Source organism: Natator depressus, chromosome 11 (assembly GCF_965152275.1).
Source record: "Natator depressus isolate rNatDep1 chromosome 11, rNatDep2.hap1, whole genome shotgun sequence".
Classification (NCBI taxonomy): Eukaryota; Metazoa; Chordata; order Testudines; family Cheloniidae; genus Natator; species Natator depressus.
Window position 1 is genome coordinate 9,200,224 of NC_134244.1, and position 24,973 is coordinate 9,225,196.

A 24,973-nucleotide genomic window follows, 5' to 3' on the forward strand; every position below is an offset into this window, starting at 1 on the left:
AACATTAGCAGATGTTCGTTAGTGTGTAAGTAACTGGAGAATTGGAGGCACTTGTCGGTGCTGTACATTATGAATAAACGGTGGAAAGACTCTTTTGGGGAATAGCACTTCTGGTCCAGGGCCAGCTGGATACATTCACCGAAGGGGGAAGAAAGGTTAGGGCCAGCAGGTTTGGGTTTGTAATGATTATTGCTATTATTTTTAATTAGAAATGTGAGCTGCCAAACAACATATGGATATTTACTCCCCCACCAGAACATAACGAATTGCAGTTTTTGTGTGTGTGAAATTAATGATTGTGAGTTTTTGAAAAGGACCTGGCAATGTAAAACATTTCATACCTTGCTGCAGCCACCCTTTTCTGGCATGCACACACATACACACGCTTTCTCTTTTGTATCATTGTTTTGAATTCCTTTTCTATGGTGATGACACCTCAATTCTTAGATGATAAACTCTTCAGGGAAGGGATACATTTCACTTTACTAGCTTAGGCTTGGTCCAAAGCCTGTTTTAGTCAATGGAAAGACTCCCATTGAGTTGAATGGGTTCTGGATCAGGCTCCTGCTGTGAATCTTCCCTGGGCATTTGGACTGGCCGAACAGCTGGGCATGAGCCCCACCATACTTGTTCAGTGTGGAACCCAGTGCTGTGTGTTCCTGGACAGGTTATCGGGGTTCAGATTTGAACAGCTGTGGTGTCAGGGAGGATTAGCCCTTAGAATTGCAATGTTCCTACCCTTCAGGTTCTAAAGTGAGGGGTGGAAGCCCAGTTAAATCTTCCACCTCCTCTCCCTTCCTCCTCTCCTTTCTGCTCCATCCCCTCTCCGGCGGGCCCTGAACCAGAAGCGTATCCTGCCTCCCTTGCTCTCCCCCAGAACCATTGGCTGCCACTTCCTCTGTGGGCAGGGAGCCGCTTGCTTCTCAGCCACTCTGTGTACAGCTGCTGCTTGACACTGTGCTGGTTCTCTCCCACTCGGTGATGCTTCCCAGCAGGAGGCAGGGATAGGCCTGACACGAGTGGGAAATAAGGCAAGTTAGTGTCTGGGAGAGGGGCAAGGCCAGGGTCTAAGTAGGACTCAAGCAGTTCATCGGCTCTGTGCAGGCCCTCTGCAGAAGAATACAGGTGAATTGGCATCACTTTTAGAGCAGGGACATGGCTACAAAGGGAACTATGTTACTGGGCTGCAAACCCCATGGCCCATTCTACACTGGGGAAGAGGGGGGGTTGCACATGGTAGTTACGCCGATGCACACCCCCTAGCACAGATGCGCAGTACCAATGTAAAATGTCCTTTCCACCACTGAAGCCTACCCTGTCTCCAAGACCCTTTGTATTCTGGTCCAGATGCATCTACACTAGGCATTTGCAATGGTGCAGCTCCATCGTGTAATTACATCCCTGCCAAAAAAAACCACCGAATGCACACAGGCCTCTACCCATTAAATGAGATGTACAATAAGTGACGATCAGCTGGTCTAGCAATTTATTTCCCATAATACACAGTGCAATGCAATCACAGGTTACAGGAATCTGCAATTTTGCCTCAGCCTGTACCCTTTGCTGCACAGAACTTTCCCAAAGTCATTGCGAGATGGAACAGTTCCTTTGGTTTAAAGGTAAATGCAAAGCTCCCAGTTCTGCATATCCATCTGGCACAGTCTCACATGGCATCTTTCAGTCCTGCTAATGACACTCTTGTTTCATAAAGGTTCTGAATAACATTTGGCTGGCGTTAGTCTTTCTGGACCTGCAACTTCCCAGCTCACCATGTGCTCCAGGATCCTCCAAACTCAAGTCATGCAGGTGATCTGGCAAATTTAATACAAGAATACAGGGCTTGATTTTTTTTTCAGATAATTTGCAAACAGTATCTGAAACAGTATCACAATCTACGAATCGATTAAACTGATTTCTAGCTATTTTAGTCACTTGCAGCTCTGCAGCACAGGCTGCAGATAGACTGAGTTTTGACTCCAGCCAGCAATTCTGGAGGAAAACAAAATTAAATGCATAATAAAACTTTGCAACCCATTCTTACATTCCCCAAAGGTCTGAGCTACATTATATGCAGTTACAAGAAAATGTAATTTAATCTGTTGTGCAAAGAAAATCAGGAAACTCAATTTAGTTTCTTTGTTCTTATTATCACAGATGCCTAGTGTGTACATGAGGGTGATCAAGACCGTGACTATTGTCACAGTTCACAGATAACTGCACCTGTATTCCCCCTCCAGGGTCCCTCGAGGGTACCCACTAAAAGATTTCTGGCTCCCAGAATCACGTCTCTTGGGCAGAGACCCGCGTCTCACCCCTTCTTGATGGGGGTTTTAAGGGTGCACAGCTCCCTGGATTCCACTGTGACATCTCCAGCAAGCCAGATTGCCTAAACAGGCCAGTCCCTGCACTTTGCTTTCTCTCTGAAGGCTGCAACCAGTGTAGTTGCCAGCACTTACCAAACAGGTCCTTCTCAGCAAGCACATTTAATCTTAAGGTAAAAGCATTACAAAGAAAACATATTAAGACAATAAAAGAACCTGCATGCCTGCTAAAAAGCTTACCATAGGTCACCCCCCACCCTAGCCTAGGGCTCTGGTAGGAGTCAGTCCTTCAAAACTCAGAACTGGGTTTTCCCAGGCCTTATTAATTCATCCATCTTAGATCCAGAACTAGTACAGAGACTGAGTAGATCAGCCATTTCTTTACACAGCTGGGGCCTTTGATCTTGGCTTTCAGGTAACCAGTTTCAAAAGGCTAGAGTTTTGCATAAGCAGAAGGGGGTATTTGCACTAGTGCAGGGAGAAGTAGATACGATGGAGGGTAGAGATAGGGTCCAGACTGACCTAGACAAATTGGAGGATTGGGCCAAAAGAAATCTGATGAGGTTCAACAAGGGCAAGTGCAGTGTTCTGCACTTAGGATGGAAGAATCCCATGCACCACTACAGGCTGGGGACCGACTGACTAAGCGGCAGTTCTGCAGAAAAGGACCTGGGGATTTCAGTGGATGAGAAGCTGGATATGAGTCAGCAGCGTGCCCTTGTTGGCAAGAAGGCCAATGGCATATTGGGCTGATTAGTAGGAGCATTGCCAGCAGATCGAGGGAAGTGATTATTCCCCTTTATTCGGCACTGGTGAGGCCACATCTGGAGTATTGAGTCCAGTTTTGGTCCCGCCATTACAGAAGGGATGTGGACAAATTGGACAGAGTCCAGCAGAGGGCAACAAAAACTATTAGGGGGCTGAGGCACATGACTTACGAGGAGAGGCTGAGGGAACTGGGGTTATTAGTCTGCAGAAGAGAAGAGTGAGGGGGGATTTGATAGCAGCCTTCAACTACCTGAAGGGGGGTTCCAAAGAGGATGGACCTAGACTGTTCTCAGTGGTGGCAGATGACAGAACAAGGAGCAATGGTCTCAAGTTGCAGTGGGGGAGGTCTAGGTTGGATATTAGGAAACACTATTTCACTAGGAGGGTAGTGAAGCACTGGAATGGGTTACCTAGGTGGTGGAATCTCCATCCTTAGAGGTTTTTAAGGCCCGGCTTGACAAAGCCCTGGCTGGGATGATTTAGTTGACAGGCCTGCTTTGAGCAGGGGTTGGACTAGATGACCTCCTGAGGTCTCTTCCAACCATCATAATCTTCTATGATTCTATGAACTGGCTAACCATCTGCCAAAGCTCTCACTGAACTCAGCATGAGCAGAACTGGGCCCTTAAATTTTCAGGTTTTTTGTTTGTTTGTTTGTTTGTTTTTAAGCAATAGTTACAACTGATTCACAACTAGTTTGCAGAGAACTTCCACTCTTCTTCTCCCCAACCCACACCTCCCCCATGCAACGCTGCAGAATGGCTCTGTCTCTGCTAAGGAGGGGAAATAAACAGGTTAGCTGTGCTAGAGAAGGGAGCTGGTCTCCTGACAGCTACACGTCACACAGAAGCACACAGTTTCCTAGAGAGAAACCAGATTGCAGTTACATATGGATTTCGCTCATTCTCACCCAACTTTGCATTTCCTGACTGCAGCTCAGGTCACCCCAAGAGAAGCTGTTCTGGTGGTATTGCTGTCTGGGAGTGGAAGCACCAGGAATCTCATGAGACGGCCTTTCCTTCCAAGACGTCTAGTCTCATGTTGTTGGAGGTCTAATGCTTAGCCAAACACAGAGCCTTTGGGGATTCACCCACCACCAGTAATCATGCAGGGCCCACAAACAACTTTGCATGGCAACTTATGGAAGTTCCTTGTATTCAGAAATGGCTTTGCTACATCAGACTCCAAAAGGGAGAGCTCAGTGCATTAGTTACTGGCTGGAAAGCCAAGTCAGCACACGGGCTGCGTGTAAACCTGTAACTGCAGTTAAGCTGCATACACATGTCCCATCAGAACTGCTGCTGCTTTGGTTTTTAACAGGCCAAATGGAGAATATGCTGCAAAGTCACTTCACTATGAATTTTCCATTTCCAGCACGTGCTGTAAGTAAGCCTGATGAGCCCTGGATTTGAATCCTTTGATGAAATCCCCACGCCAGCAGTAAAAATGAAACTGCGAGTGCGGTGTAAATACAGACAATGAAATTATTTACTTTGTGGTGGTGTAAGGATCTATTTGCCAAAAACCCATGTTGATTTGCATTTAATTACATTACCCTCCTTTAAGTTTTTAGTAATTGAGTCCCATATCAGCTACTGAATGATCTTGCCCAGGACTGATATCAGACTGACAGGCCTATAATTACCTGTGTCATCCCGTTTGCCCGTTTTGGCACAAGTTTAGCTTTCTTCCAGTCTTCTGGAACTTTCCCAGTGTTCCAAAATGTATTGAAAATGAATATTAATGGTCCAGGAAGCTCCTCAGCCAGCTCTTTTAAAATGCTTGGCTTCAATTTAGCTAATTTTAAAATGTCTGACTTTAGTACCTTTGGTTTAACACCTTCCAAGTATTATCATCATCATATATCATCTGTTTTCCTCCAAATTCAGAACAGCAATATTTATTGACTTCTTCTGCCTTTTCTGCATTATTATTGATAATTATACCATTTACGTCTAGCAATGGACTAATGCCATTATCAGGATTAATTTTGTTCCTAATATATTTTAAAAATTTCTTATCATCCTTAACTCTGCTGGCCACAGATTTCTCCTTGTGTCCCTTTGCTTCCCTTATCAAGCTGAGGGCCTGGTGAGAGTTGAGGAGCAGAAAGAACCCCAGATCACACCTTCACCTAGGAAGCCAATGTGCCCTGTAGCTGGTATGGGGCATAAGAGCAAAGTGGGAGTGGTCCCTCAGCAGTGAGTGTCAGCTCCTCAGGGTGACAGGGTTCCATTTGCAAGTCCGCATTCCCATAAACAAATGATGAAAATAATAAACAATGCAAATTAGTTTGAGCAGTGGAGAGGGGGCAAAGTGAGGAAAGAGGAGTTAATTTATGTGAGAATTATAAATGCACTCAAGCATGTTAATCAAGCAATTTGGATGACATGCCATTATGCAGCTCTGGGCTCACCACTTTGGAAACAACTTATGGCGATGTAAGGCCCTCCTGCAATCAGTGTATGGGTGTTTTTTTTTTCTTTTATAATTTAACAGGCACCACCGTTTCATACCGTATTTCTGAAGACCAATCAGTAAAGGCTCATAAAATACTTGCAACGGACAAAACAAACGAGCATCTTTAATGGCAGCGCTGGGAGCTGGTGCCATGGAGCGCAAGCCCACCCCTAGGGTGACAGCTCAGCACTCTTGTCTCTTTCACATTTCATCCTTTGCTCTCATCAACAGCTTTGCTCCCACCCTGTTCAGTGCAATGAGACTGGAGGATTATTTCATTACGCATTTTCCTGGTTCACTTACATGATTTGAAGTAGCATGTGTAGTTTATTTGGTTCTGCTGCCATCTCTGCAAAAACAAATGCTAAGGCAGAAAGGGTTGTATATGATTTTTTCCTTTCTCAATTGCGTAAAGTATTATCAGTGGGGGAGAAATGATCTTCAAACAAGCTCCTCCATGCCACCTAGTGGAAGGAAAGAATTTCTAATCCTCATCTAAAGCTGCATTAAACTTTATCACCCCCTGCTCCTTGTGTTACTCTTGAAAAAAAGAAGTACATTCGCTGTGCATGGAAATCAACACTGAGCTTTAGCTAGAGGGTATTTCATTGCATTGCTCCACATTAACTTAATTCTCCCATTCCCTCCATAGTCTTCAAACTGTACCTCTGTTCAAGGTGTCTATTCCTGAACCCCCACCCTGTAAATTCTCTTAAACAGGAATTACATATGCTTACTGAGGAGGGTGGTAAAAGGAGAAAAAAATTGCACCCTGTGTTTTGAGGTGTGGTGATTTGCTTCTAAATGGTTCCTTTTTTTGTTTGTTTGCTTCCTGTCCTGGCTCTGGGTTTGATAAATGGCAGAGCAGAGCAGAGGTTAATCTGAATTCCATAATTCTTGCTATTCAGCAGAAAAAATGCCAAGTCCGCTGCTGTGCATCTGGATAAAATCCCCCAGTGCCTTCCTGCCTCCTACAGGCCTGGCCTGGGAAACACATGTGAGCCCCAGAGTTCTGCAGCATGGCTTGTAGCTGTCCACATCTTCAAGATGGAGCCTGCAGAGAGTAACACTCCCACTTCATCTGGGTAGCAGCCACTTGTGGTTGTTAACATTCTCATGGCATGGTTCCGAGGCGTAGTGTTATGGCCAAATTCCAACTCACGTAATTATATTCTGCTTACTTAAATTCCCCCTGCAGATATAGCCTTCTTAATTTCCTGTCCTAAACTGTAAGGTAGTGTTGCTGTGTGTTGTTAAACAGCTGCCATGCGCTACCCCAGAGTGGGTTGTATTTCAGTGATGGGTGGAAGTAAATTATACTCTGTGTAGTTTATACAGTGCACAACAGGAGCGGGGGCAGGGGGTATAAAATAGAATAGTAATTTATTTCTCTGCCCCATATTAAGCAGTTTGGGTTCAGCCTTCAGTTTCCAGGTAAGCTTCCAGCATCTCTCTCATCTGGCCAAAGTCTGGGCAACACTGAGCAACACAGAGCGACCTTAGCCATTAGAAAGCAAGTCTTTTCCGACTGTCAGCCCAGCGAATGCTTCAGCTCAGCACCCAAAGGGTTAATGACCAAATGCAAGGTGTTCTCTTTGCAAACTTGGTATGTCTGTAAAGCGACTGTTGCCAGTTTTATGGGGAGGGCTGGTGGAGAGTGCGGCGGGGGGGAAGGGCGCTGGGAATAGAATTTTCTTTATGGCTTTGACAGGAACTCCCCTCATGGTATAATTATGGATGTGAAAAGCCTGTGTGTAATGAAGACCAGATGCTGTGTTAAAACACACATACACACACAAATATTAGGCTCTTCTGAGGCCTGAGGCGGGAGTCAGGAAGGGCTCATGGAACCAATCCTCCGCCCCGAACAATCGTGTCAGATTTTCCAGAGCAGCTACAATGAAGGCAACATGAACGCAAAGTACCCGAGGAGTCTCTCACACACAGGAGGCAGATTCAAAGCATGCTGGGAGGAGGTAGCTGCTCAGCCTCCATTGCCCTTAACAGGAGTTATGTGGCAACTATCTTGATTCAATACAAAAGTATATTGACTGGACGGAAGGGCCTGCATGGGAGAACAATAGCGGCCTTCAACAGCAGGAGAGCTGAGCTGGTCGGGGGAGACCTTGCTACCGACTCCTCTCATTTCAACTCCTCCCCCAGCAGGAGTCTTTCCTCATGTCCTCCAGGAAGCTCACCCCCTATTTGTCTCTTCCTCCTACACCTTCAAACCTACCTCAAGGCACCCTTGGCCTGAGGTGAAAGGTGTGGGCAGCTGTCTCTGGAAACCGTCAACACTGTTCCTTGTTTTCTTCACAGATCTCTCTAGGGATCAACATGCACCAGTGGTTACACTTGCTGCTGATGCTGCAGTTCCCCAGCCAGTCGAGGAAAAGCAGACGTTGGCAGCTTTGGACAGGGCTAGCCAGCTTCTATTTTAAGGCCTCCATCAAGCTCCCCCTCTCATTCCTTCAGCTACCAGGCCCTCTCCACTTTGTGCTCTACTGTCAGGCCTGCTTTCCAGTCATGTGTTATTCCTTCCTCCAGGACTGCTCTAGGTCCCCCTTTCTCCTCTCGTTGGGCCTTTTCTTCCTCAGCAGGTCCAATTCCTTTCTCTCTCTTATATGCCTAGCTCCTCTTCCCCACGCTCTCTGTGTCTCACCCGTGCACAGGTTCACCATTCTAGGGATCCCCCTGATTCTCTTATGCCCCAGATACTTTCCATGTCATGGAGACCTTGCCATCACCAGCTTGGCCAGGCCCTTCATAATTATTCTTCTCATATATCCTCTGATGGCTTATGGCACCACTCAATCCAGCCTCTGTAGTTAGTTGGATAGGGAGTGAACTATCAACCCACTTCTACTTAGGGGGACAATGTTTCATAAATCTTAAACCGCCAGAGTCTTCAGTTTGCTTACAAAATTTTCTCTCCAAAATCATTCTACCCATCTGAATACTACTACTGTTATTATTGTGTTTGTATTAAGGTAGCACCTAGAGGTGCCAATCACGATTGGGGCCCCTGTTGTGCTAGATACTCTCCAAACACATGCGGAGAGAAAGTACCTGCTCAAATTACTTAAAACCTGAATAAACAAAGGGTAGGAGGGGAACAGGCACAGAAAAGTGACAAGATTTGCCCAAGGTCACACAGCAGAGCCAGGAAATGAAGGCCAGGTCTCCTGACAGAAAGGCTAGCACCCTCGTCCACTAGATCGCACTGTTTTGAATTAGCTATGCTGAATGCCATTGTAAGGACAAGCTGTGAAGCACACACCAATGTTTGCATGCACCCTTCACAGCTCCATGGCCTCAGACACTTTCAGACAATCTGCCCATTTTTTAATAAGTGACAGATCAGGTCCTGATTTTGCTTATCTGGAGAGGGATGTCACGCACCAAGGCAGTAGCTTGGACCATAGCTTTTCTTCTCCAGTCCTCCTAAGGCCAAGATTATTCTGTTTGTAGGGCTTGATTTCCCCCCACCCTGCCCCTTGTGCAGATGGCTGGGGATTGGAAACAAAAGAAGCCCTGTACAGAGCAGTGACAGGCTGCAGCCAGGGCGCTGTGGGTAGTTTTGTTACCTAATTTCTGTAAATAGCTTCTGTTCAGAATAAAAGGTTTATCTTGGCAGCAGTCTGCTTGTCAGTCAGGTGTTACAGCCGACACCTGGGTGAAGTGGGTGGGAAATGCATTCTACACTGACTGTGGGCAGGGGAATGAAAACCTCAGCCCATAGGCCCCAGTTCATTCCTGCATTTACCATCCATCGGAGCAACTGGGGGTTGATTTATCACCTGGCACAGAGCAGCCTTGAAGGCTACCCTAACCTATGCCCTGGCTTCAGTGGCCCTACAGGGCATTGCACCAGTGCAGAATAGCCACTATGTAGCAATACCCAGCCATACCTCTTCCCTTCCCTGGCTTGCCCTAACATGCCTTCAGCACACCTTGTATGCTAAGGTGACATCTTCAAGGGAGGCTCCCCCAGTTGTGGGGGTTATTTTCTGGGGGTCCTTATGACTGCTTTGCAGCTCCTTTACTCCATCTTTGCCTGTGTAAGAAGGGAAATTGCAACGTAAGTCTTTCTGACCAACACTACCTTTCCAATGGCAGGGCCTGTGACAGTCTAAGAACCAGCATCCTCTTCTCCCTTCGTTGAGGGAATGGAGAGCCACAGTTCGGGTTACCACCATGTGTCACAGACCCATTTGGTTCCTCCAACTTCTTTTGCCACATGTGAAGCTGCTGTTACTGTTTAGTAATGGTTCTGAGTGCTGGAGAGTTCAAAAAGACACCCTTTGTCCAGCAATGCAGAGCAAAGGGCTGTCAGCTGCAGCTCTGGTTTGTGGGCCGCTAGGTGAACATAGGAATAATAGTCCTTATTTGCTTAACACGAGCTTTCTTTGCTGTCCCATCCTCCAGCAGAAGGACAGGGACGTGAGGACGTGATATTTCCAATGGAAAAACATTAGCAATTTATTCATTTGTTTTCAGGGGAAAAGCCACACCAAACACTTCAACACGACACCAGTCACTCCCATTCATTTCACTGGGACTGACTGGTGTTCTCCAGGAGCAGAATAGAGCATCAGCAGAGTAAAGGCAAACCCCAGAAAATAAACTCTCTGTGAAAGTCTTTGGTCCCACCTTTGGCATTTCATTGTCTTTTGCTTGGATCCACATTCGACAGCCAGAAATCGCATTCTGCCTCCCTAAATCTGCCCGGTAGTTTCAAACTGGGTATGGTATGCTTTTTTCAGGCACTTCCAGCCCTAAACTGCTGTGGGTGAGCTGTTAAAATATTGTCTCCCCCCCCCGAACTCCACCCCAAAGGTGGCTGCATTTCAATGGTGGGCAAAAAGAATGCTCTACATAATTCATAACGATGAGGTAGTACAGCTCGTAACGCATTTTAGGGCCCATCTGAAGGAAAGGTGCTGTCAAAATGTTAGATCATTGTAAGTTCTTTCTGCCTCTAGCTATTCAGGTTTCTATATTCTATTCATCATCTGTGTTTGCCTTTCTGCTCACATGATGTAACAACTGGTGATGAGAGGTGTCGCCACTGTCTTTTATTATACAGGAAACGCAAATTATCCATCTGATTAAATGTATCGCTAACAATTTTGATCCAGCGTGTTAAGTGTGGCTATAACTTTGTAGCCTGAGCTACCTGATGCACCTTCTCTCCAGTGGATGACACTCTGAGCACATGCTGCAAGCATTAATAGACCCTGCCTTTGTGAGCTGATGAGAAACAGAGCCATTGCTGGATGGGCAGATCACCGTAACAGATGGAATGCAGGGAATTTTCCAGGGCTCCTGCAAACTTTTACAGGTCTGTTTTACGGGAAGATAACTGTCATATGGAGCTGAAAAACAGGTGCAGTGAAAGTGGCATTCCTCCACTGGGTATGGTGTATGGAGGAGTGACCTCTTCCCTTCCCAGTGTCTGATTCCCATCATGCACAGTGTGTCATTTCCCACGAGTTCCTGCCATCTGCCATGATTTATAGAAAATGGGCAGTGATTAATAGCCCAGTCAATGCCAAGTGAAGCCATTTTCTTTCATTTACCAGCTCCCTGACCTCCCTCTGCAGTTGCAGACAGGAGCTGAAAAAGTGTATTAATCATGCACTTAAAACATATTTAAAAGGGGAGAGATTGGCTTGGAGCGCAGTCTTTTTAATGGACTCATTTTCTGCAGAGGATGTATGCTAATTGCCAGATAAAACAAACGGGCTCTTTGAAATGTAAACCAGTCACTGGAGGTACTTCTTGTTTGGTCCTTAAATGATATTCAAGATCCCAGCGCTCCCTGGGACTCTGTCATCTACTTTGAACCAAAAGTAAGATAGCGAGAGGCTGTCAAATAGAGAGGGGGGTGGGAAATAATCTGGTGGGTTTTTAAAGGATTAAACACACAGCATCAGCTGAGGTACCTGGACACCACATAAAGTACAAGCCTGGACTAGAGCATATTCATATATAACCTGGCATCTTAATGGATAAACGCTCTCATCCCCTGGTTCAAGAACAGCCTATCACTGGAGGCAGATAGAGAGTAATGGTGCCACCATTCATGTATACAGGATGGGTGGATAAGAGCCACCTTCTGTTGACTGTCAGGTCAGTCCAAGTGTTTCTGATTAAGTCGCCTTTTGGTAGGGGGGTCTGGTAATGGGGATATAAAAGCCTCAATACTCCTCCTCTGTCTCCAGTGGCAGAGGCCCCATGATTTTGGAGCAAAAGGTCTTGAGTTCTATTATCATGATTGTAGCTCCTAGAGGACCTCACCGAGATTGGAGCCCTGCTGTGCTAGGCACTGTACATATACACAGTAAGAGAGTCTCTGCTTTGAAGAGCTTTACAGTCTCCATTGACAAGGTGCAGGAGGGGCAATTACTTTTCCAAGACAAACAGGTCAGTAATACAGCTCCTGCATTCCAATCCAGTGGACCATGCACTCTCTCCCTCGGTATGTAGGTGTCCATCATGGTGTGCGTGTGCCAGCAGTCTCAGCTCATTAACATTCTCTGCATGTCACCAAATCCTTCTGTACTGTACATTTTAACACAGCATCTGATTGACTCATAGGTTTCATTTCTTTCCTGCTATATTGACTTCCTAAAGCACAGAAGACTTTGGCTCATCCTTCTCTGTGATGACCCCAGGGTCAGCCCAGATCAGACAGTAAGTTACTTTCACTGCCATTTGTCTTTCAATTACAGTCATTGGAGGGGGGATTTTAAGCTATGACCACCTACAGACTATCTGGCCTGTGAATGAATAGAGGAGTTTGGATCTAATTCTTTGCTTGCCAGCCATGTCTCTTTCAAGAAGACTAACATTCACCTAACAAATCGAAGACAAGTTTCTCAGAGGCTCTCTTGTCCTAAGCTGGTGGGAGATGCCTACTGGAGGATATAACAGCCAGGTCTGGGGAAGCTATGGAGGCTCTGTGTGGTGAATTCACTGTTTGGGGCAATCTTCATTGTTGTCTCCATTGCTGGATTTGGGATATTGATGAATTCACCTTCCACAAAGTGAGGCAAGTTTTGTTCTTGCCGATTTACTGTTCTTCAGCTCGTAACAGCCAAACCACATGCAGCCAAAACACAGTAGGTGCTGGTTGGCTGGCAGGACAAGTTATTGGCCTTACAGGTAGGTGACTACAGCTGCTTATTTTACACTAAATTAAAGAATCTTTCCTTATAGCTGCAGATTCCTTGGAGCAGGGACTTTCTTTTTGTTCTCTGTTTGTACAGTGCCTAGCACAACGGGCTCCTGGCCTCTGTCTGCCACAATACTAAAGGTAATAAATGCTAATAATTGATTGGCCTTTTCTTGTAGCTGTGGAATGTAGTCTCCCCAATATGAGCATTTTTAAAAGAGAAAGAACGCATCCAGATTTCAAACACGTAGGGTCACTGGATCAGAGAAGGTTGTTTACACGTAATTTAGAGATGAATCATAGAATATCAGGTTTGGAAGGGACCTCAGGAGGTCATCCAGTTCAACCCCCTGCTCAAAGCAGGACCAATCCCCAACTAAATCATCCCTGCCAGGGCTTTGTCAAGCCTGACCTTAAAAATATCTAAGGAAGGAGATTCCACCATCTCCCTAGGTAACGCATTCCAGTGTTTCACCATCCTCCTAGTGAAAAAGTTTTTCCTAATATCCAACCTAAACCTCCCCCACTGCAACTTGAGACCATTACTCCTTGTTCTGTCATCTGCTACCACTGAGAACAGCCTAGATCCATCCTCTTTGGAACCCCCTTTCAGGTAGTTGAAAGCAGCTATCAAATCCCCCCTCATTCTTCTCTTCCGCAGACTAAACAATCCCAGTTCCCTCAGGCTCTCCTCATAAGTCATGTGTTCCAGTCCCCTAATCATTTTTGTTGCCCTCTGCTGGACTCTTTCCAATTTTTCCACATCCTTCTTGTAGTGTGGGGCCCAAAACTGGACACAGTACTCCAGATGAGGCCTCACCAATGTCGAATAGAGGGGAATAATCACTTCCCTCGATCTGCTGGCAATGCCCCTACTTATACATCCCAAAATGCCATTGGCCTTCTTGGCAACAAGGGCATACTGTTGACTCATATCCAGCTTCTCATCCACTGTAACCCCTAGGTCCTTTTCTGCAGAACTGCTGCCTCGCCATTCGATCCCTAGTCTGTAGCGGTGCATTGGATTCTTCCGTCCTAAGTGCAGAACTCTGTACTTGTCCTTGTTGAACCTCATCAGATTTCTTTTGGCCCAATCCTCTAATTTGTCTAGGGCCCTCTGTATCCTATCCCTACCCTCCAGTGTATCTACCTCTCCTCCCAGTTTAGTGTCATCTGCAAACTTGCTAAGGGTGCAATCCACACCATCCTCCAGATCATTAATGAAGATATTGAATAAAACCGGCCCGAGGACTGACCCTTGGGGCACTCCACTTGATACCGGCTGCCAACTAAACTAAACGGACCAACTGCAAAGTCCAGATCTGAATTCTGAGCCCTTAAGATCTGGTGTATTCAGATCTGGGTTTTGTTTCAGGCCCACCTCAAATTGTTACATAATGGCTAGAGCTTGGTCTTTGATGGTGATGGAATTTCATAAATGGTGACAATTTGCAGAGAAACTGCAATCCTTGGGCTGCTAGAAAAGAACATTGTGAAGGTATCAGAGAGGGGATATTTTATACTATGTCAGGGATCAGAGCAATCTGTCTGTCAGCCAAAACAAAGGTGTTGTGGTGGCAGATGATTAAGTTTCTATAAATCTGAAGGTTAAAAAGTGAGTTAATTTTTTCAGATGGAAAATCCTTGAATACTCGATAGAGATGATTCATGTCAGCTTTAACTCTAGGGAACAAGGTACCTTTGGAACATGAGAAATACCCAGGCAGAGGTAAGTTTAAGAATTATTGCTGTATCGGTGTGGGAGCTCAGGGTTTTTGAAGGCTGTTGTACAAAACAGCAGATGAAAATGCTCCAGCTAAAGAACATGGCACTTCAACAGATCTTGGGTCTACACTGAGAAATTAGGTTCAGAGTTTCAATTCAACCTTTCTCAGAGTTGGAGTGGGATCAGACCCACTGCTCTTGATTTGATTCCAAGTTGACTCAGAACAAAAACTCAACTAAAACGGCCAAGTTGCACATCAGCCTCACTAAAATTATGCAGAGTCAAACACTGCATGTGATTTTGGCTCCAAATTATTCACTGGAAGGGTTTGTAAACCTCTTAATGTCCAGTGTCTGAGCAAAGGCAGATTACAGGTTTGTGGGGCCCTGGGTCAGAGCAAGTGGGGGCCCCCCCCACCCCTTCCGCCTGCAGTCCCCCATGCTACTCCCGGCGCTCCTGCCAGGAGCGGGGTCGGGACACAGGGGTTTCTCCTGCTCCCTGTCAGGAGCGCCAGGTGGGCAGGGGAATGGGGCAAGCCCCCGCACTCCAACCCCACTCCCTGTCAGGAGTGCCAGGTGGGCGGAGCCAGTCAGGGCACAGGAGTACCCAATTTTCAAGGGGCCCCCCCAATTGGCCGGGGCCTGTGGGCACAGTGGCCCAGTGGCTAATCCACCACTGTGTCTGAGGTCTGGCTTTTTTAACACACCCATCACCTTTTCGGTTGCAATCCAGAGCAGTGAGAGGTGGTGTCATCGCTTGTCCTATAACCCTAAGTGCCTTAAAATGCCCTGCTGCTGTAGCTCTCTGTCCGGAGCTACATATAAGCATATAAGCATGCACTGAGTGTCTGTGTATTAAGCACCCATGGTTCAGCAACCGACTCCAGCAGCCTGCTTGTTACACCACAGCCACGTTCTGGTCTCCACCATCCTTGGTTACTACTAGCCAACTGACCCCAACACACTCCCCGTCCTGAACTTCCCCTGACTCATCTGCCCGGAAGTGTCCATCCGTCTCCTGGAACACTCAGAGAAGTAAACAAGGTTATTTTGCTCCTTTAAAGAGACAAAAGCACATTGTAGCTTATTAACTTAACTGGGTAAATGCACTCTTCCCTTCAAGTGCAGCACTGAGTTGGTTTGTTGTAAAAATAAAACAAGTTTATTAACAAAGGACATAGGTTAAGTGATAAGACATAGAAAGAATAAAGTTAGAAAGGGCTATGAGCAAACAAAAGTAAAAATACGCTTTCTAGTGGCTGAGACCTAACTTAACAAGCTACAATCTTGATTCAAAGTAGTTTCCTTGCCAGTCTTCCATTCCCAGAGACTTCAACCCCGTTGGTTGAAGGACCCATCTTTCTCAGCTTGCAAGAGCTCTGGCCACTTGTGTCTGCCCTGTGATGGATGACAAGATGGCTTCTTCTCTCTCCTTATATCTCCCCAAACTCACTGGTTTGTCCCCAGACTCAGGATGCCCTCATGTTCTTCTTCCCTTCCTGTGATTTCCCATCCCCCCGCTGATTCGTATGAAAATGGGGGTTCCATTGTTTCTGGTCACACCTTGCTTCAGTTCACTGGAGACAGGTAGATAGCTGACATCCCTCCTGTCTGGGAGAAAACCTGTTTCTCCCTGTGTTTGATCACAGACTTTAAGGCACAATATCAGCAAGTATTCATAATACCTCATAGAGTGTTAATACATGCACTTCACAGTGATATTAATTACCAGTGTGTCATTAGCTTTCATAAAAGACCTTACTTGATACACTTTTATAGTACAGTAACATTGTATATACTCAGGTGATTCAATTACTTACCATTTGAGGTTCAGACTCCTGGAAGAGACTTGCTCCCCCACTTGCTAGGCTGATGGCTTTGTTCCCCTTTTATGTAAATATGCTTTGATTGTCTCCGCCTGCCAAGCAAACACACTTTTTTTGTTTTGGGCTTTTGCATTGCTTGTCAAACACATTTTAAGAACAGAGTTCTTGCACATATCCATATACTTAGTGCACACATCACTCAAGATGATTAGTTTTCTAATGGATATCTTACATGACTCCTTTCTGCTACAGATACAGTGTGTTAGGTGTAGTGAGTATGTCAGGCCTGACAAGAGCTGGCGCCATGGAGTAGTGAACCACACATGGGCTTCTGTGTCACAATCCCAAAATCTGATGATTTTTCTTGTAGTGTTGAGGTGACTAGTGTGCACAGAAAGTGATATTTCCCATACCTGCTTCTCTCCTCAATTCTTGTTCAACTGACTTCACAATCATAGATTAATTGTGCTCTCCATTATACTTGTGCAGGAAGGATGGACTTGTGCTTAACACACTGGAAGGGGTCTCCAGAGACCCAAGGTCAGTTCTCAGCTCTGCCACAGACTTCCTGATATGACCTTGGGCAAGTCACTACATCTTTCTGTGTCTCAGCTTCCTTGCTATAAAACAGGTCTCTTTGAATTATAAACTCTTTGCAGTCTCTTGCTCTGTGTTATGCAGCACAGTGGGGCCCTGATCTTGGTTGCGGGCCTCTGTATGCTTCCATAACACTAAAAATAATAATAATAATAATAATAATAATAATAATATTCCTAGTTAATTACAATAATCTGTGCATCTTCTCTGTGTTCAGTGGGGTAGCATGGGGAAATGAGAGCAAAATTTGGCCCAGTACTATAACACCTGAAGTCAGACGGATGTTTGAGATTTCCTTTCTTTGTGCTAATTCCCCAAGTAGCATCATAAGCATGATGCTGTGAAAAAACCATGTGTATTCTCCTGAAAAGTGCCTTTATGACTTGTGCCCCTAAGCCGAGGTTGATAGCAATAAAATTACAATCCCCTCTCATGCCAAACAATATAACTACATTATTGTCACACACACACCTCCACAGACCACAGCTTTGTTGACAACTTAATTAACTGCGTTTGTAATGAATTTTTGGCCACATGCAATAGCCTAATTATTAAAGCAAACCTTAATTTCTTTCCAGGAACATCAAAGTAGTGAAAGCTCTAACTATTTAGACCAGTCTCAGATAAAATTCTTTGCACTAATTCTAACATAATTAAAATTATGTTGGGGCTAAGGTAATTATGCAAGGCGCGTATATGGCATAACAACGCAATTGGAGCCTGTGTCCAGGATGGAGTCCTTTTGTAAATCAGTAAAGTTCTCAAATGTGTGTGAAATCTGTTGAATGCATTGTTAAAAGATTCAGAATAGCATCACTCATAAGCCATGGTAACCCTTTTAAAACTGCCAATTGCCTTAAATAAATAAGCAAAGAGTTGAAGCTAGATCACCTCATTATTTGCAACAGTCAAACTATTCTCTATAGTCTGTAAAGGAAAGTATAAGAGGATCCTACAGATATTAAAGTAACTTTTTTGGGCTAGATTCACAAAGTGAACTGAGGCATTGCAAAGATGAGCACTGCATTGCTTCATTTTTAGGTTCCCTGCTGTTTAGAGGTGCTCGCTGCGCTGAAAAAAGAAAAGGAGTACTTGTGGCACCTTAGAGACTAACAAATTTATTTGAGCATAAGCTTTCGTGAGCATCCGATGAAGTGAGCTGTAGCTCACGAAAGCTTATGCTCAAATAAATTTGTTAGTCTCTAAGGTGCCACAAGTACTCCTTTTCTTTTTGAGAATACAGACTAACACGGCTGCTACTCTGAAACCTGTCACTGCCCTGAGTTAGGCTCTCAGGCTCCCTATACAATACACAGGAAGGGTTAGGCACCTAAGAACGGGATTCACAAAAGCCAGCATGATGATTGGGTAGCTGCCTAAGCTAGCCAATAGGAAATGCTGAGGAGAGGATTCTGTCCTAAGCCCTGCCCTTCTCAGGGATTTAGGCACCTAATTCTGGGCTGGAGGGAGCTACCTATCTATGTTTGGGGTCAACAGACAGGAGCCTTCTCCTGGAGTCAGGGCCTAAGCCATTTCTTGCAAGAAAGCTGACAGCACATTCCTCACTTCACACAAAATGGCTACGGGTGGGTTGTGAAAGAAGAGATCCTTAGGAGACACCAGATCTTCAGGTGAGGCTGAGTTCTGCTCAGCAAATCATGGGTGGAGCGGGAAGCATGGCATAGGTGGCTTTCCACCTCTCCATATCTGATGGCACCTCTCCATATCAGGGACTGCTTTGGTCCCCCATGAAAGTTAGAGCAGCCTCAGGACTGCTCTAACTTATCCCAGCTAGAACAGATTCCTATTCTGTTCTATTCTATACAGATTCCTATTCTGTTCTATTCTGAACAGATCCTATTCTGAAAGGGAGTCAGGAGAAGATAGCATAGCTGTTACATCAGCTTTACATCAATAAGAGATCCCCTCTTCAAGACAGCTTTCCATCCCCTTTACACCATTTGGATGGCATGAATGGGACAGATCAGGTGCTGGTATCTAACCCAACTTGTACAACCATTAATAGCAATCCACGATAGCTACTACAGCACGAGCAACACACTCTCTGTGCCTCTCTCGCACGGCGACATATACATTTTTTCTTTCTTTGTTATTTGCCTTCAACTGGAAATAAAAGCCCTCCAGGCTGAAACTCCATGTTTTGCTATTTGCAGCTAAGAAGCAGACTAGGAGCTGGTGAGTTTATTTGAGGAAAATGTGTTTTCTGCTTTATGCTGAACCTGATCAAAAGTGAATCTTTTTATTGAATAGATAGCCAGGGGCCTCATTCTGTGCTCCGTTACAGCTGTCTTCTGCCAGGGTATCTCCATCAAAGTCAGTAGAGTAACACTAGTGTAACAGAGCAGAGAATCAAGATCACGTGGTCCAGAAACCAGAAAATCCAGTGCATTTTGAAGCAGAACCAAAGTCCATCAAAGTTAATGGGCATCGGATCAGGCCCTTATAAATTAAAAATAAATTACATCTGAGTAATTATGATAGCTGATGTGCGGCTTATTTCCAAGAGAGTTTGTTTTCTCTGATGACTGCGAGTTCTGTTTTCAGTAAATCAAGTCAACATGGCCATCTGTCTTGTTACAATAAAACAGAATAAATAATAATGCCTTAATGCAGAATGTTCACAATGTAATGAGTGTAACGACATCAACAGCCTTTGGGGTAAGTGCTTAATAGATTGCTATGTGCAGTCAGGATCTGAGTGTGTTGGAGCATAGGAGATGAGGTATGGAATGAAAAATGAATAAAAGGTGATTTTTTTTCTCCCCCATAGGTACAGCCCCCAGTTGTGCCTTGTGTCTGTTTTGTTAATGCAGCAGGTGACCTAGTTTCACAAGTAGAGCATCCCAAAGATATGCTGCATGAACAGAAAACACTGATCTGCAGGCCTGTGCTCAACACACCTGCCCTCTGCAGCCCTGGGTCTCCTGGCAAGGCTAGCATGCAAGGGTCCATGCTGACCCAGAAAGCCAGGAAAATAGTCTTTTAATTTATGATCTTAGAACCACAGAAGTCAGGGATGGAAAAAATAGAGTGGATCATCCAGCCCACCTCCCTGCCACTGCAGCATTTAGCTCTACAATACATTTCCTAATGCTCTGGATAGGCTAGCTTTAAAATTTCCAAAGGATGCAACATCCACCGTTTCCTTTGATAAACAATTCCACAGTATTATTATGCATCCTAGTGGTCAAGATCAGCCCCTCCCATGTAAGGGGATCAGAGTGAAGTGAATGGAAAAACACCCCTCACTCTCATCCAGCAGAAAGCCCAGCAGGGGTAAGGTGGCAGCAATACTGACTGCCTCCCCCACCACTCAAGAAGAACCCTTACTTGGGGGTGGTGTAATTTATACATCCCTGCTCTAGCTTGGATAAATCTAGCCTTGTGTCTTCACACAAAATTAACCTGCACCATTTGTGTCAACTACACTGCTGGGTCTGATTTTCCACTTGCTTACACCAGGGCATCAGTCAGGAGTGGTTCTGTTGAAGTTGATGGTGTTACCCTGCTGTAAAAACAACACAGGGGAGAAGAGAATCAGCCCCATTATGTCATCCCTTCCACACATGTCAGGACATATGTTCCTTTTTCCAGCTACTAAACTTCAGCTCCTTTCTGTGGCCTTTGGAGACATTTCCCAACGGGAAAGCTGCATTCGAACAGATTTCTGCCTAGGTTCGACTTCATTAATCACATCATTTCTTGACACGAAGTACTCAGGACTTGCCGGAGGTGTGAGGCCAGCAAACCTGGCTTTGCTGAAAGGCTCCATGGGACATTTCAAAAGCATTTTCACAGATACACAACTTATTTGAAACAGGCAAGCTTTCATCTAGATTAGCAGAGTTTAAGCACTTAACAGATATCTTCAAAAATCAATCACACTAACTGCCTGTGTTACAATGAGGGGGACCATTGGGATACGGTGGTTATGACTGACACTGAGTGTGCTTTTGATCACATTATCTGATGCCAGAGGTAGGCCTGATTGATGGAGATTAGCTCAGAATTAGAATCTGACTCCAAAATTCCCCTAATTTCAGAGGATTCTGGACCCAGTGTCTATTGTGAGGCCTCCTCTATTTGACCCTAAAGCTGTGAAAAATGTTCTCAAAGACACCTGAAACCACGGAAACCTCCCTGCTTTCTGGTTACATTTCAGGCTCCCAACTTCCGCCTGGTTTGCCAAAAGGCTCGCTGAGGCTGCTGAACGTGGGCTGACATTACATCAGAATTGTGCCAGATTCATAGTGAAATGAATGGACTGTGAATACACATGGATTGACAAGCTCTTGTTTGCAGCTTTCAGCTTTCTGTACTGAAGATGATCCTAAACCAGAACCGTGGATCCAAGTACCCTCTATCTCTGGCAAAATTTGGGTCCAACCCAGAACCAAACTTTGCAGCTTAGACCCATCTCGGTTCTATACAGAGTATTCCGGTCCTTGTGTTCCTATCTTACACATCCTTGTCATTGTGTTCCTATTCCTCTGTCTTACCCTGTAGTTACCTTTTGATCTACAAGTACAAAGCAGTTTTAACAAAGACTATGGGCCATATTCTAGCTTTGGAGCTGATCACACATAGCTCCCAATGCAGTCAGTGGAAGCAGGATAAATCTCTATATGAGGATTCTTTTTTTCCTGAAGAGAGCACCAATGTAATGAGTTAAATGACAGAAGCAAATCTAACTGTAGTAGGATTTGGATATACATTGCTCATTGAATATGCCAATAATGGTTCCGAAGCTTCATGGATTTGATTAAAAATATTGGTGCTGAACAAAGGGAACATAATGTATGTGGCTACGTAACTGTTATGGTTTTTGTTTTCTGTGTACTGTACCTTTAAATTTCTGCAGGTTTGCTTGGGCAACTACCATTCTGGGAGGCAGTTGACAGATTGTGTTACAAACAAGAGACATGCACACAGGGTGATCTCTTCTTGGTCTCTCATGGAGACTTTACATTTGTTCTCTTATTTTGTTGTTTCTTTTAATCTAAAATAAACATCATTCTGATGGAAAGTACAGTGTTGCACTTTGTGTCTAAAATCAACAGGGAGGCAGTGTATCTGGTGATTATATTCCTAACATCTATTCAGAACTCTGCCACTGGCTTCCTATGTGACCTTGGGCAAGTCCCTTACCCCATGAGACTCAGTTTCCCCTTCTGTAAAATGGGATTCACTTTTGTGAAGCACTTTCAAATGCTCAGCTGACGAGACCTGTATAACTGCCAACTATTTTTGCCTAGTCTATCTCCTTGTAAGCACATACAGTATAGTCTCTACCCAGAGATTTGTCCAATCCATTTTTAAATAACTTAAGCAACAGGGCTTCCAATAGCCTCAGGACTGCTCTAACTTATCCCTAAACAAAATCCCTAAATTCCAAAATCCCTTTTGAAAATGAGATTTAGGCTCTTAATTCAGTTAGGTGTTGCATCATTCAGCTCAGCGATACCTAAATACTTTAAAAATCTGGGCCTATGTGACTTCTGCCAGAGCTGGGAATTAAGCCACAAGACCAGCCTTCCTCCCTTGGGTTAATCTAAAATCCCTTGGGTCAATCTTCTGAGTGACGCTCACACGCATCAGAGAGGTCTTGGACCTTTAAATTAGCTTTTGCTAGTTCTATTGCCTGAGCAGGAACACGTGTTTCTCAGATTTAACAAAGACATGAAAGAATAGTTGAGATAAGTGAAGTGGGCAAGAAACATTCTGGGGTTATCAGGTTTTCTATCAGAGACAATTCATCACTATAAAAGGTTTATTACTGGATGGAATTGGCATATAGGAAAGAATATTTTGTTTACTTCCATGTCAAAAAGAATCATAGAAATATAGGGCTGGAAGGGACTTTGTGATGTCATGTGATGTTTAGCTTCTGTGTCCGGGTGCCATTTAGGGTTACCAGGTGCCTGGTTTGGGGGACCGGGCAACCCTAAATGGCACACGAACCAAAAGTCCGATTACCGCAGGGCAGGGGAAGGTGCCGGGTCATGAACCTGCACCAGCCCCTACTCAGCCAGGGCCATCTCCTACCTGCAGGCAGGCTCCTCGAGACGATCCAGCAAGCGACAAGGGATGGGTGGGGGAAGAGGAGCGAGTGAGGGGGGCCAGGCCTTAGTGGGAAGAGGCAGAGCAGGGGCAGGGCCTTAGGGGGAAGAGGTGGAATGGGAGTGCGGCCTAGGGTTGCCAATTTTCTAATTGCAGAAAACCAAACACCCTTGCCCTGCCCCTTCTCTGAGGCCCTCCCACAACCCATCCCTCCCCCACTCACTCCATCCCCCCCATTGCTCGCTCTCCCCCACACTCGCTCACTTGCTCATTTTCACTGGGCTGGGGTAGGGGTGTGGGAGGGGGTACGGGCTCTGGGCTGGTGGTGCGGGCTCCAGGGGGGTCTAGAAATGAGGGGTTCAGGGTGTGGGGGGGGCTCTGGCCTGGGGAAGCGGTTATGGTGCAGGAGGGGGTGAGGGCTCTGGATGGGGGTGCGGGCTCTAGGGTGGGGCTGGGGCTGAGGGGTATGGGGTGTAGGGGGCTCTGGGCTGGGGGTGGGATTGAGGGGTTCAGAGTGTGGGAGGGGGCTCTGGGCTGGGGCAGGGGGTTGGGGTGAGGGCTCCGAGCGGTGCTTACCTTGGGCATCTCCCGGGAAGTGGCCTGCATGTCCCTCCAGCTCCTCGGCTCAGGGGTGGCCAGGTAGCTCTGCATGCTGCACTGCCCCATAGTTCCCACTGGCCACGGTTCCCATGCCGGCCACTTCCTAGGAGCCGTGCAGAGCCAGGTAGGGAGCCTGCCTGCGCTGCCAACCGGACTTTTAACATCCTCGTCAATGGTGCTGACTGGAGCTGCCAGGGTCCCTTTTTGAGTGGGTGTTCCAGTAAAAAAACCAGACAACTGGCAACCCTCAGGCCTCAGGGGTCCGGTTATCGGCAATTAGAAAGGTGGCAACCCTACTTCCAAAGTGTTTAGGCTCCTATCTACCTCTTTAGGTGCCTAAGTGCACCATTTGGGCACCACTGCCATATTCAAAACTGCCACTTGGCTGGCAACTAACTGACAGGCCTCTAAATACCCTCACACCTGTCAGCCTTCACAAAGCTGTCTAAGCCGACCCACAGCTAACAAACAGCTCGGACCATCAGCTCAAGCTGAAGCCCCAGCAACCCTGAAGCAGGATTCTCAAACTAGGCAGGGCAAAGCCTGTCTTGCCAATGGGCCCTGATCCTGTAGGCCTGCTCTGAGTATGCCTAAGCCCCAGTACCTGTCAGACCCTGCAGCAGGAGGGCTGGGTGCAGGTCACTGGTAGGTGACAGGGGGATAGCACAGCAGCTGCACAAAAGGCAGCTCAAGGCAGAGGGACAGCCCAGGGCATGAGAGAGATCTGTTGGGAGCAGGAGACAGAGATGTTTTCAGCTGCTAGGGCATAGTACCTGGCTTAAACCTAACTCCAGGAGAAGGGTCGCAGCTGAGGATCCCAAGAAGAGGGAGACACCTAGCTCTGGCCCATCATCCAGAGGCACATGTAGAGCCGGATAGGTGCCTACTCTACCCTGTGCCTCTCCTCAGCATTTCACTCCTGGCTAACTTAGGCAGCTCCTTGTTCAGCTTGCTGGCTTCTAAAGATCCCCTTCTTAGGCACCGCCATGCATTATGGGGAGCCTAAGCACCCAGCTCAGGACTGAGCTTTCTATGAGCCAGCAGGCCGCTTTGGGGTTAGGTGTGGCAGCACTGACCAGAGCACACCTCAGTACCTGTGAGGGTCTGGGCCTTAGTTCTCTCAGTTACACCAGTGTCAAGCCGTAGTGACACCACTGGAGTCGTTGGAGCTACAGCAGGGTAAAGCAGGTGTAAATAAGAGTCGAGTCAGACATCATCATCTTTCACAGAGGTGAACTTACTTCCAGGCCTTCAAAAAATGATGCTTACACAGCTGTAGGGATTAACCCAAAGTTAATCGGGTACAAGTCACTCGGGGGGGGGATTTACAGGCTGAACAGAACAGTAGTGAAACAGTGGGACGAGTCGGACTGCAGCCGCAAAATGAGTCGGGGGAACTTGTCGATAAAATCAGT

At 45.9% G+C, this 24,973-nt stretch overlaps 1 long non-coding RNA gene across 1 annotated transcript in view; it reads right to left on the minus strand.

Annotated features, from left to right (window-relative positions):
* Positions 1-1,746: 1,746 nt before the first annotated feature.
* Positions 1,747-24,973, minus strand: part of LOC141995750 (uncharacterized) — a 46,827-nt gene continuing 23,600 nt past the window's right edge. The window contains exons 2-3 of the long non-coding RNA XR_012641396.1: positions 16,275-16,372; positions 1,747-1,811 (exon numbers count right to left, since the gene is read on the minus strand). This is a non-coding gene — a long non-coding RNA (uncharacterized LOC141995750). The remainder of the gene's footprint in view (positions 1,812-16,274; positions 16,373-24,973) is intronic.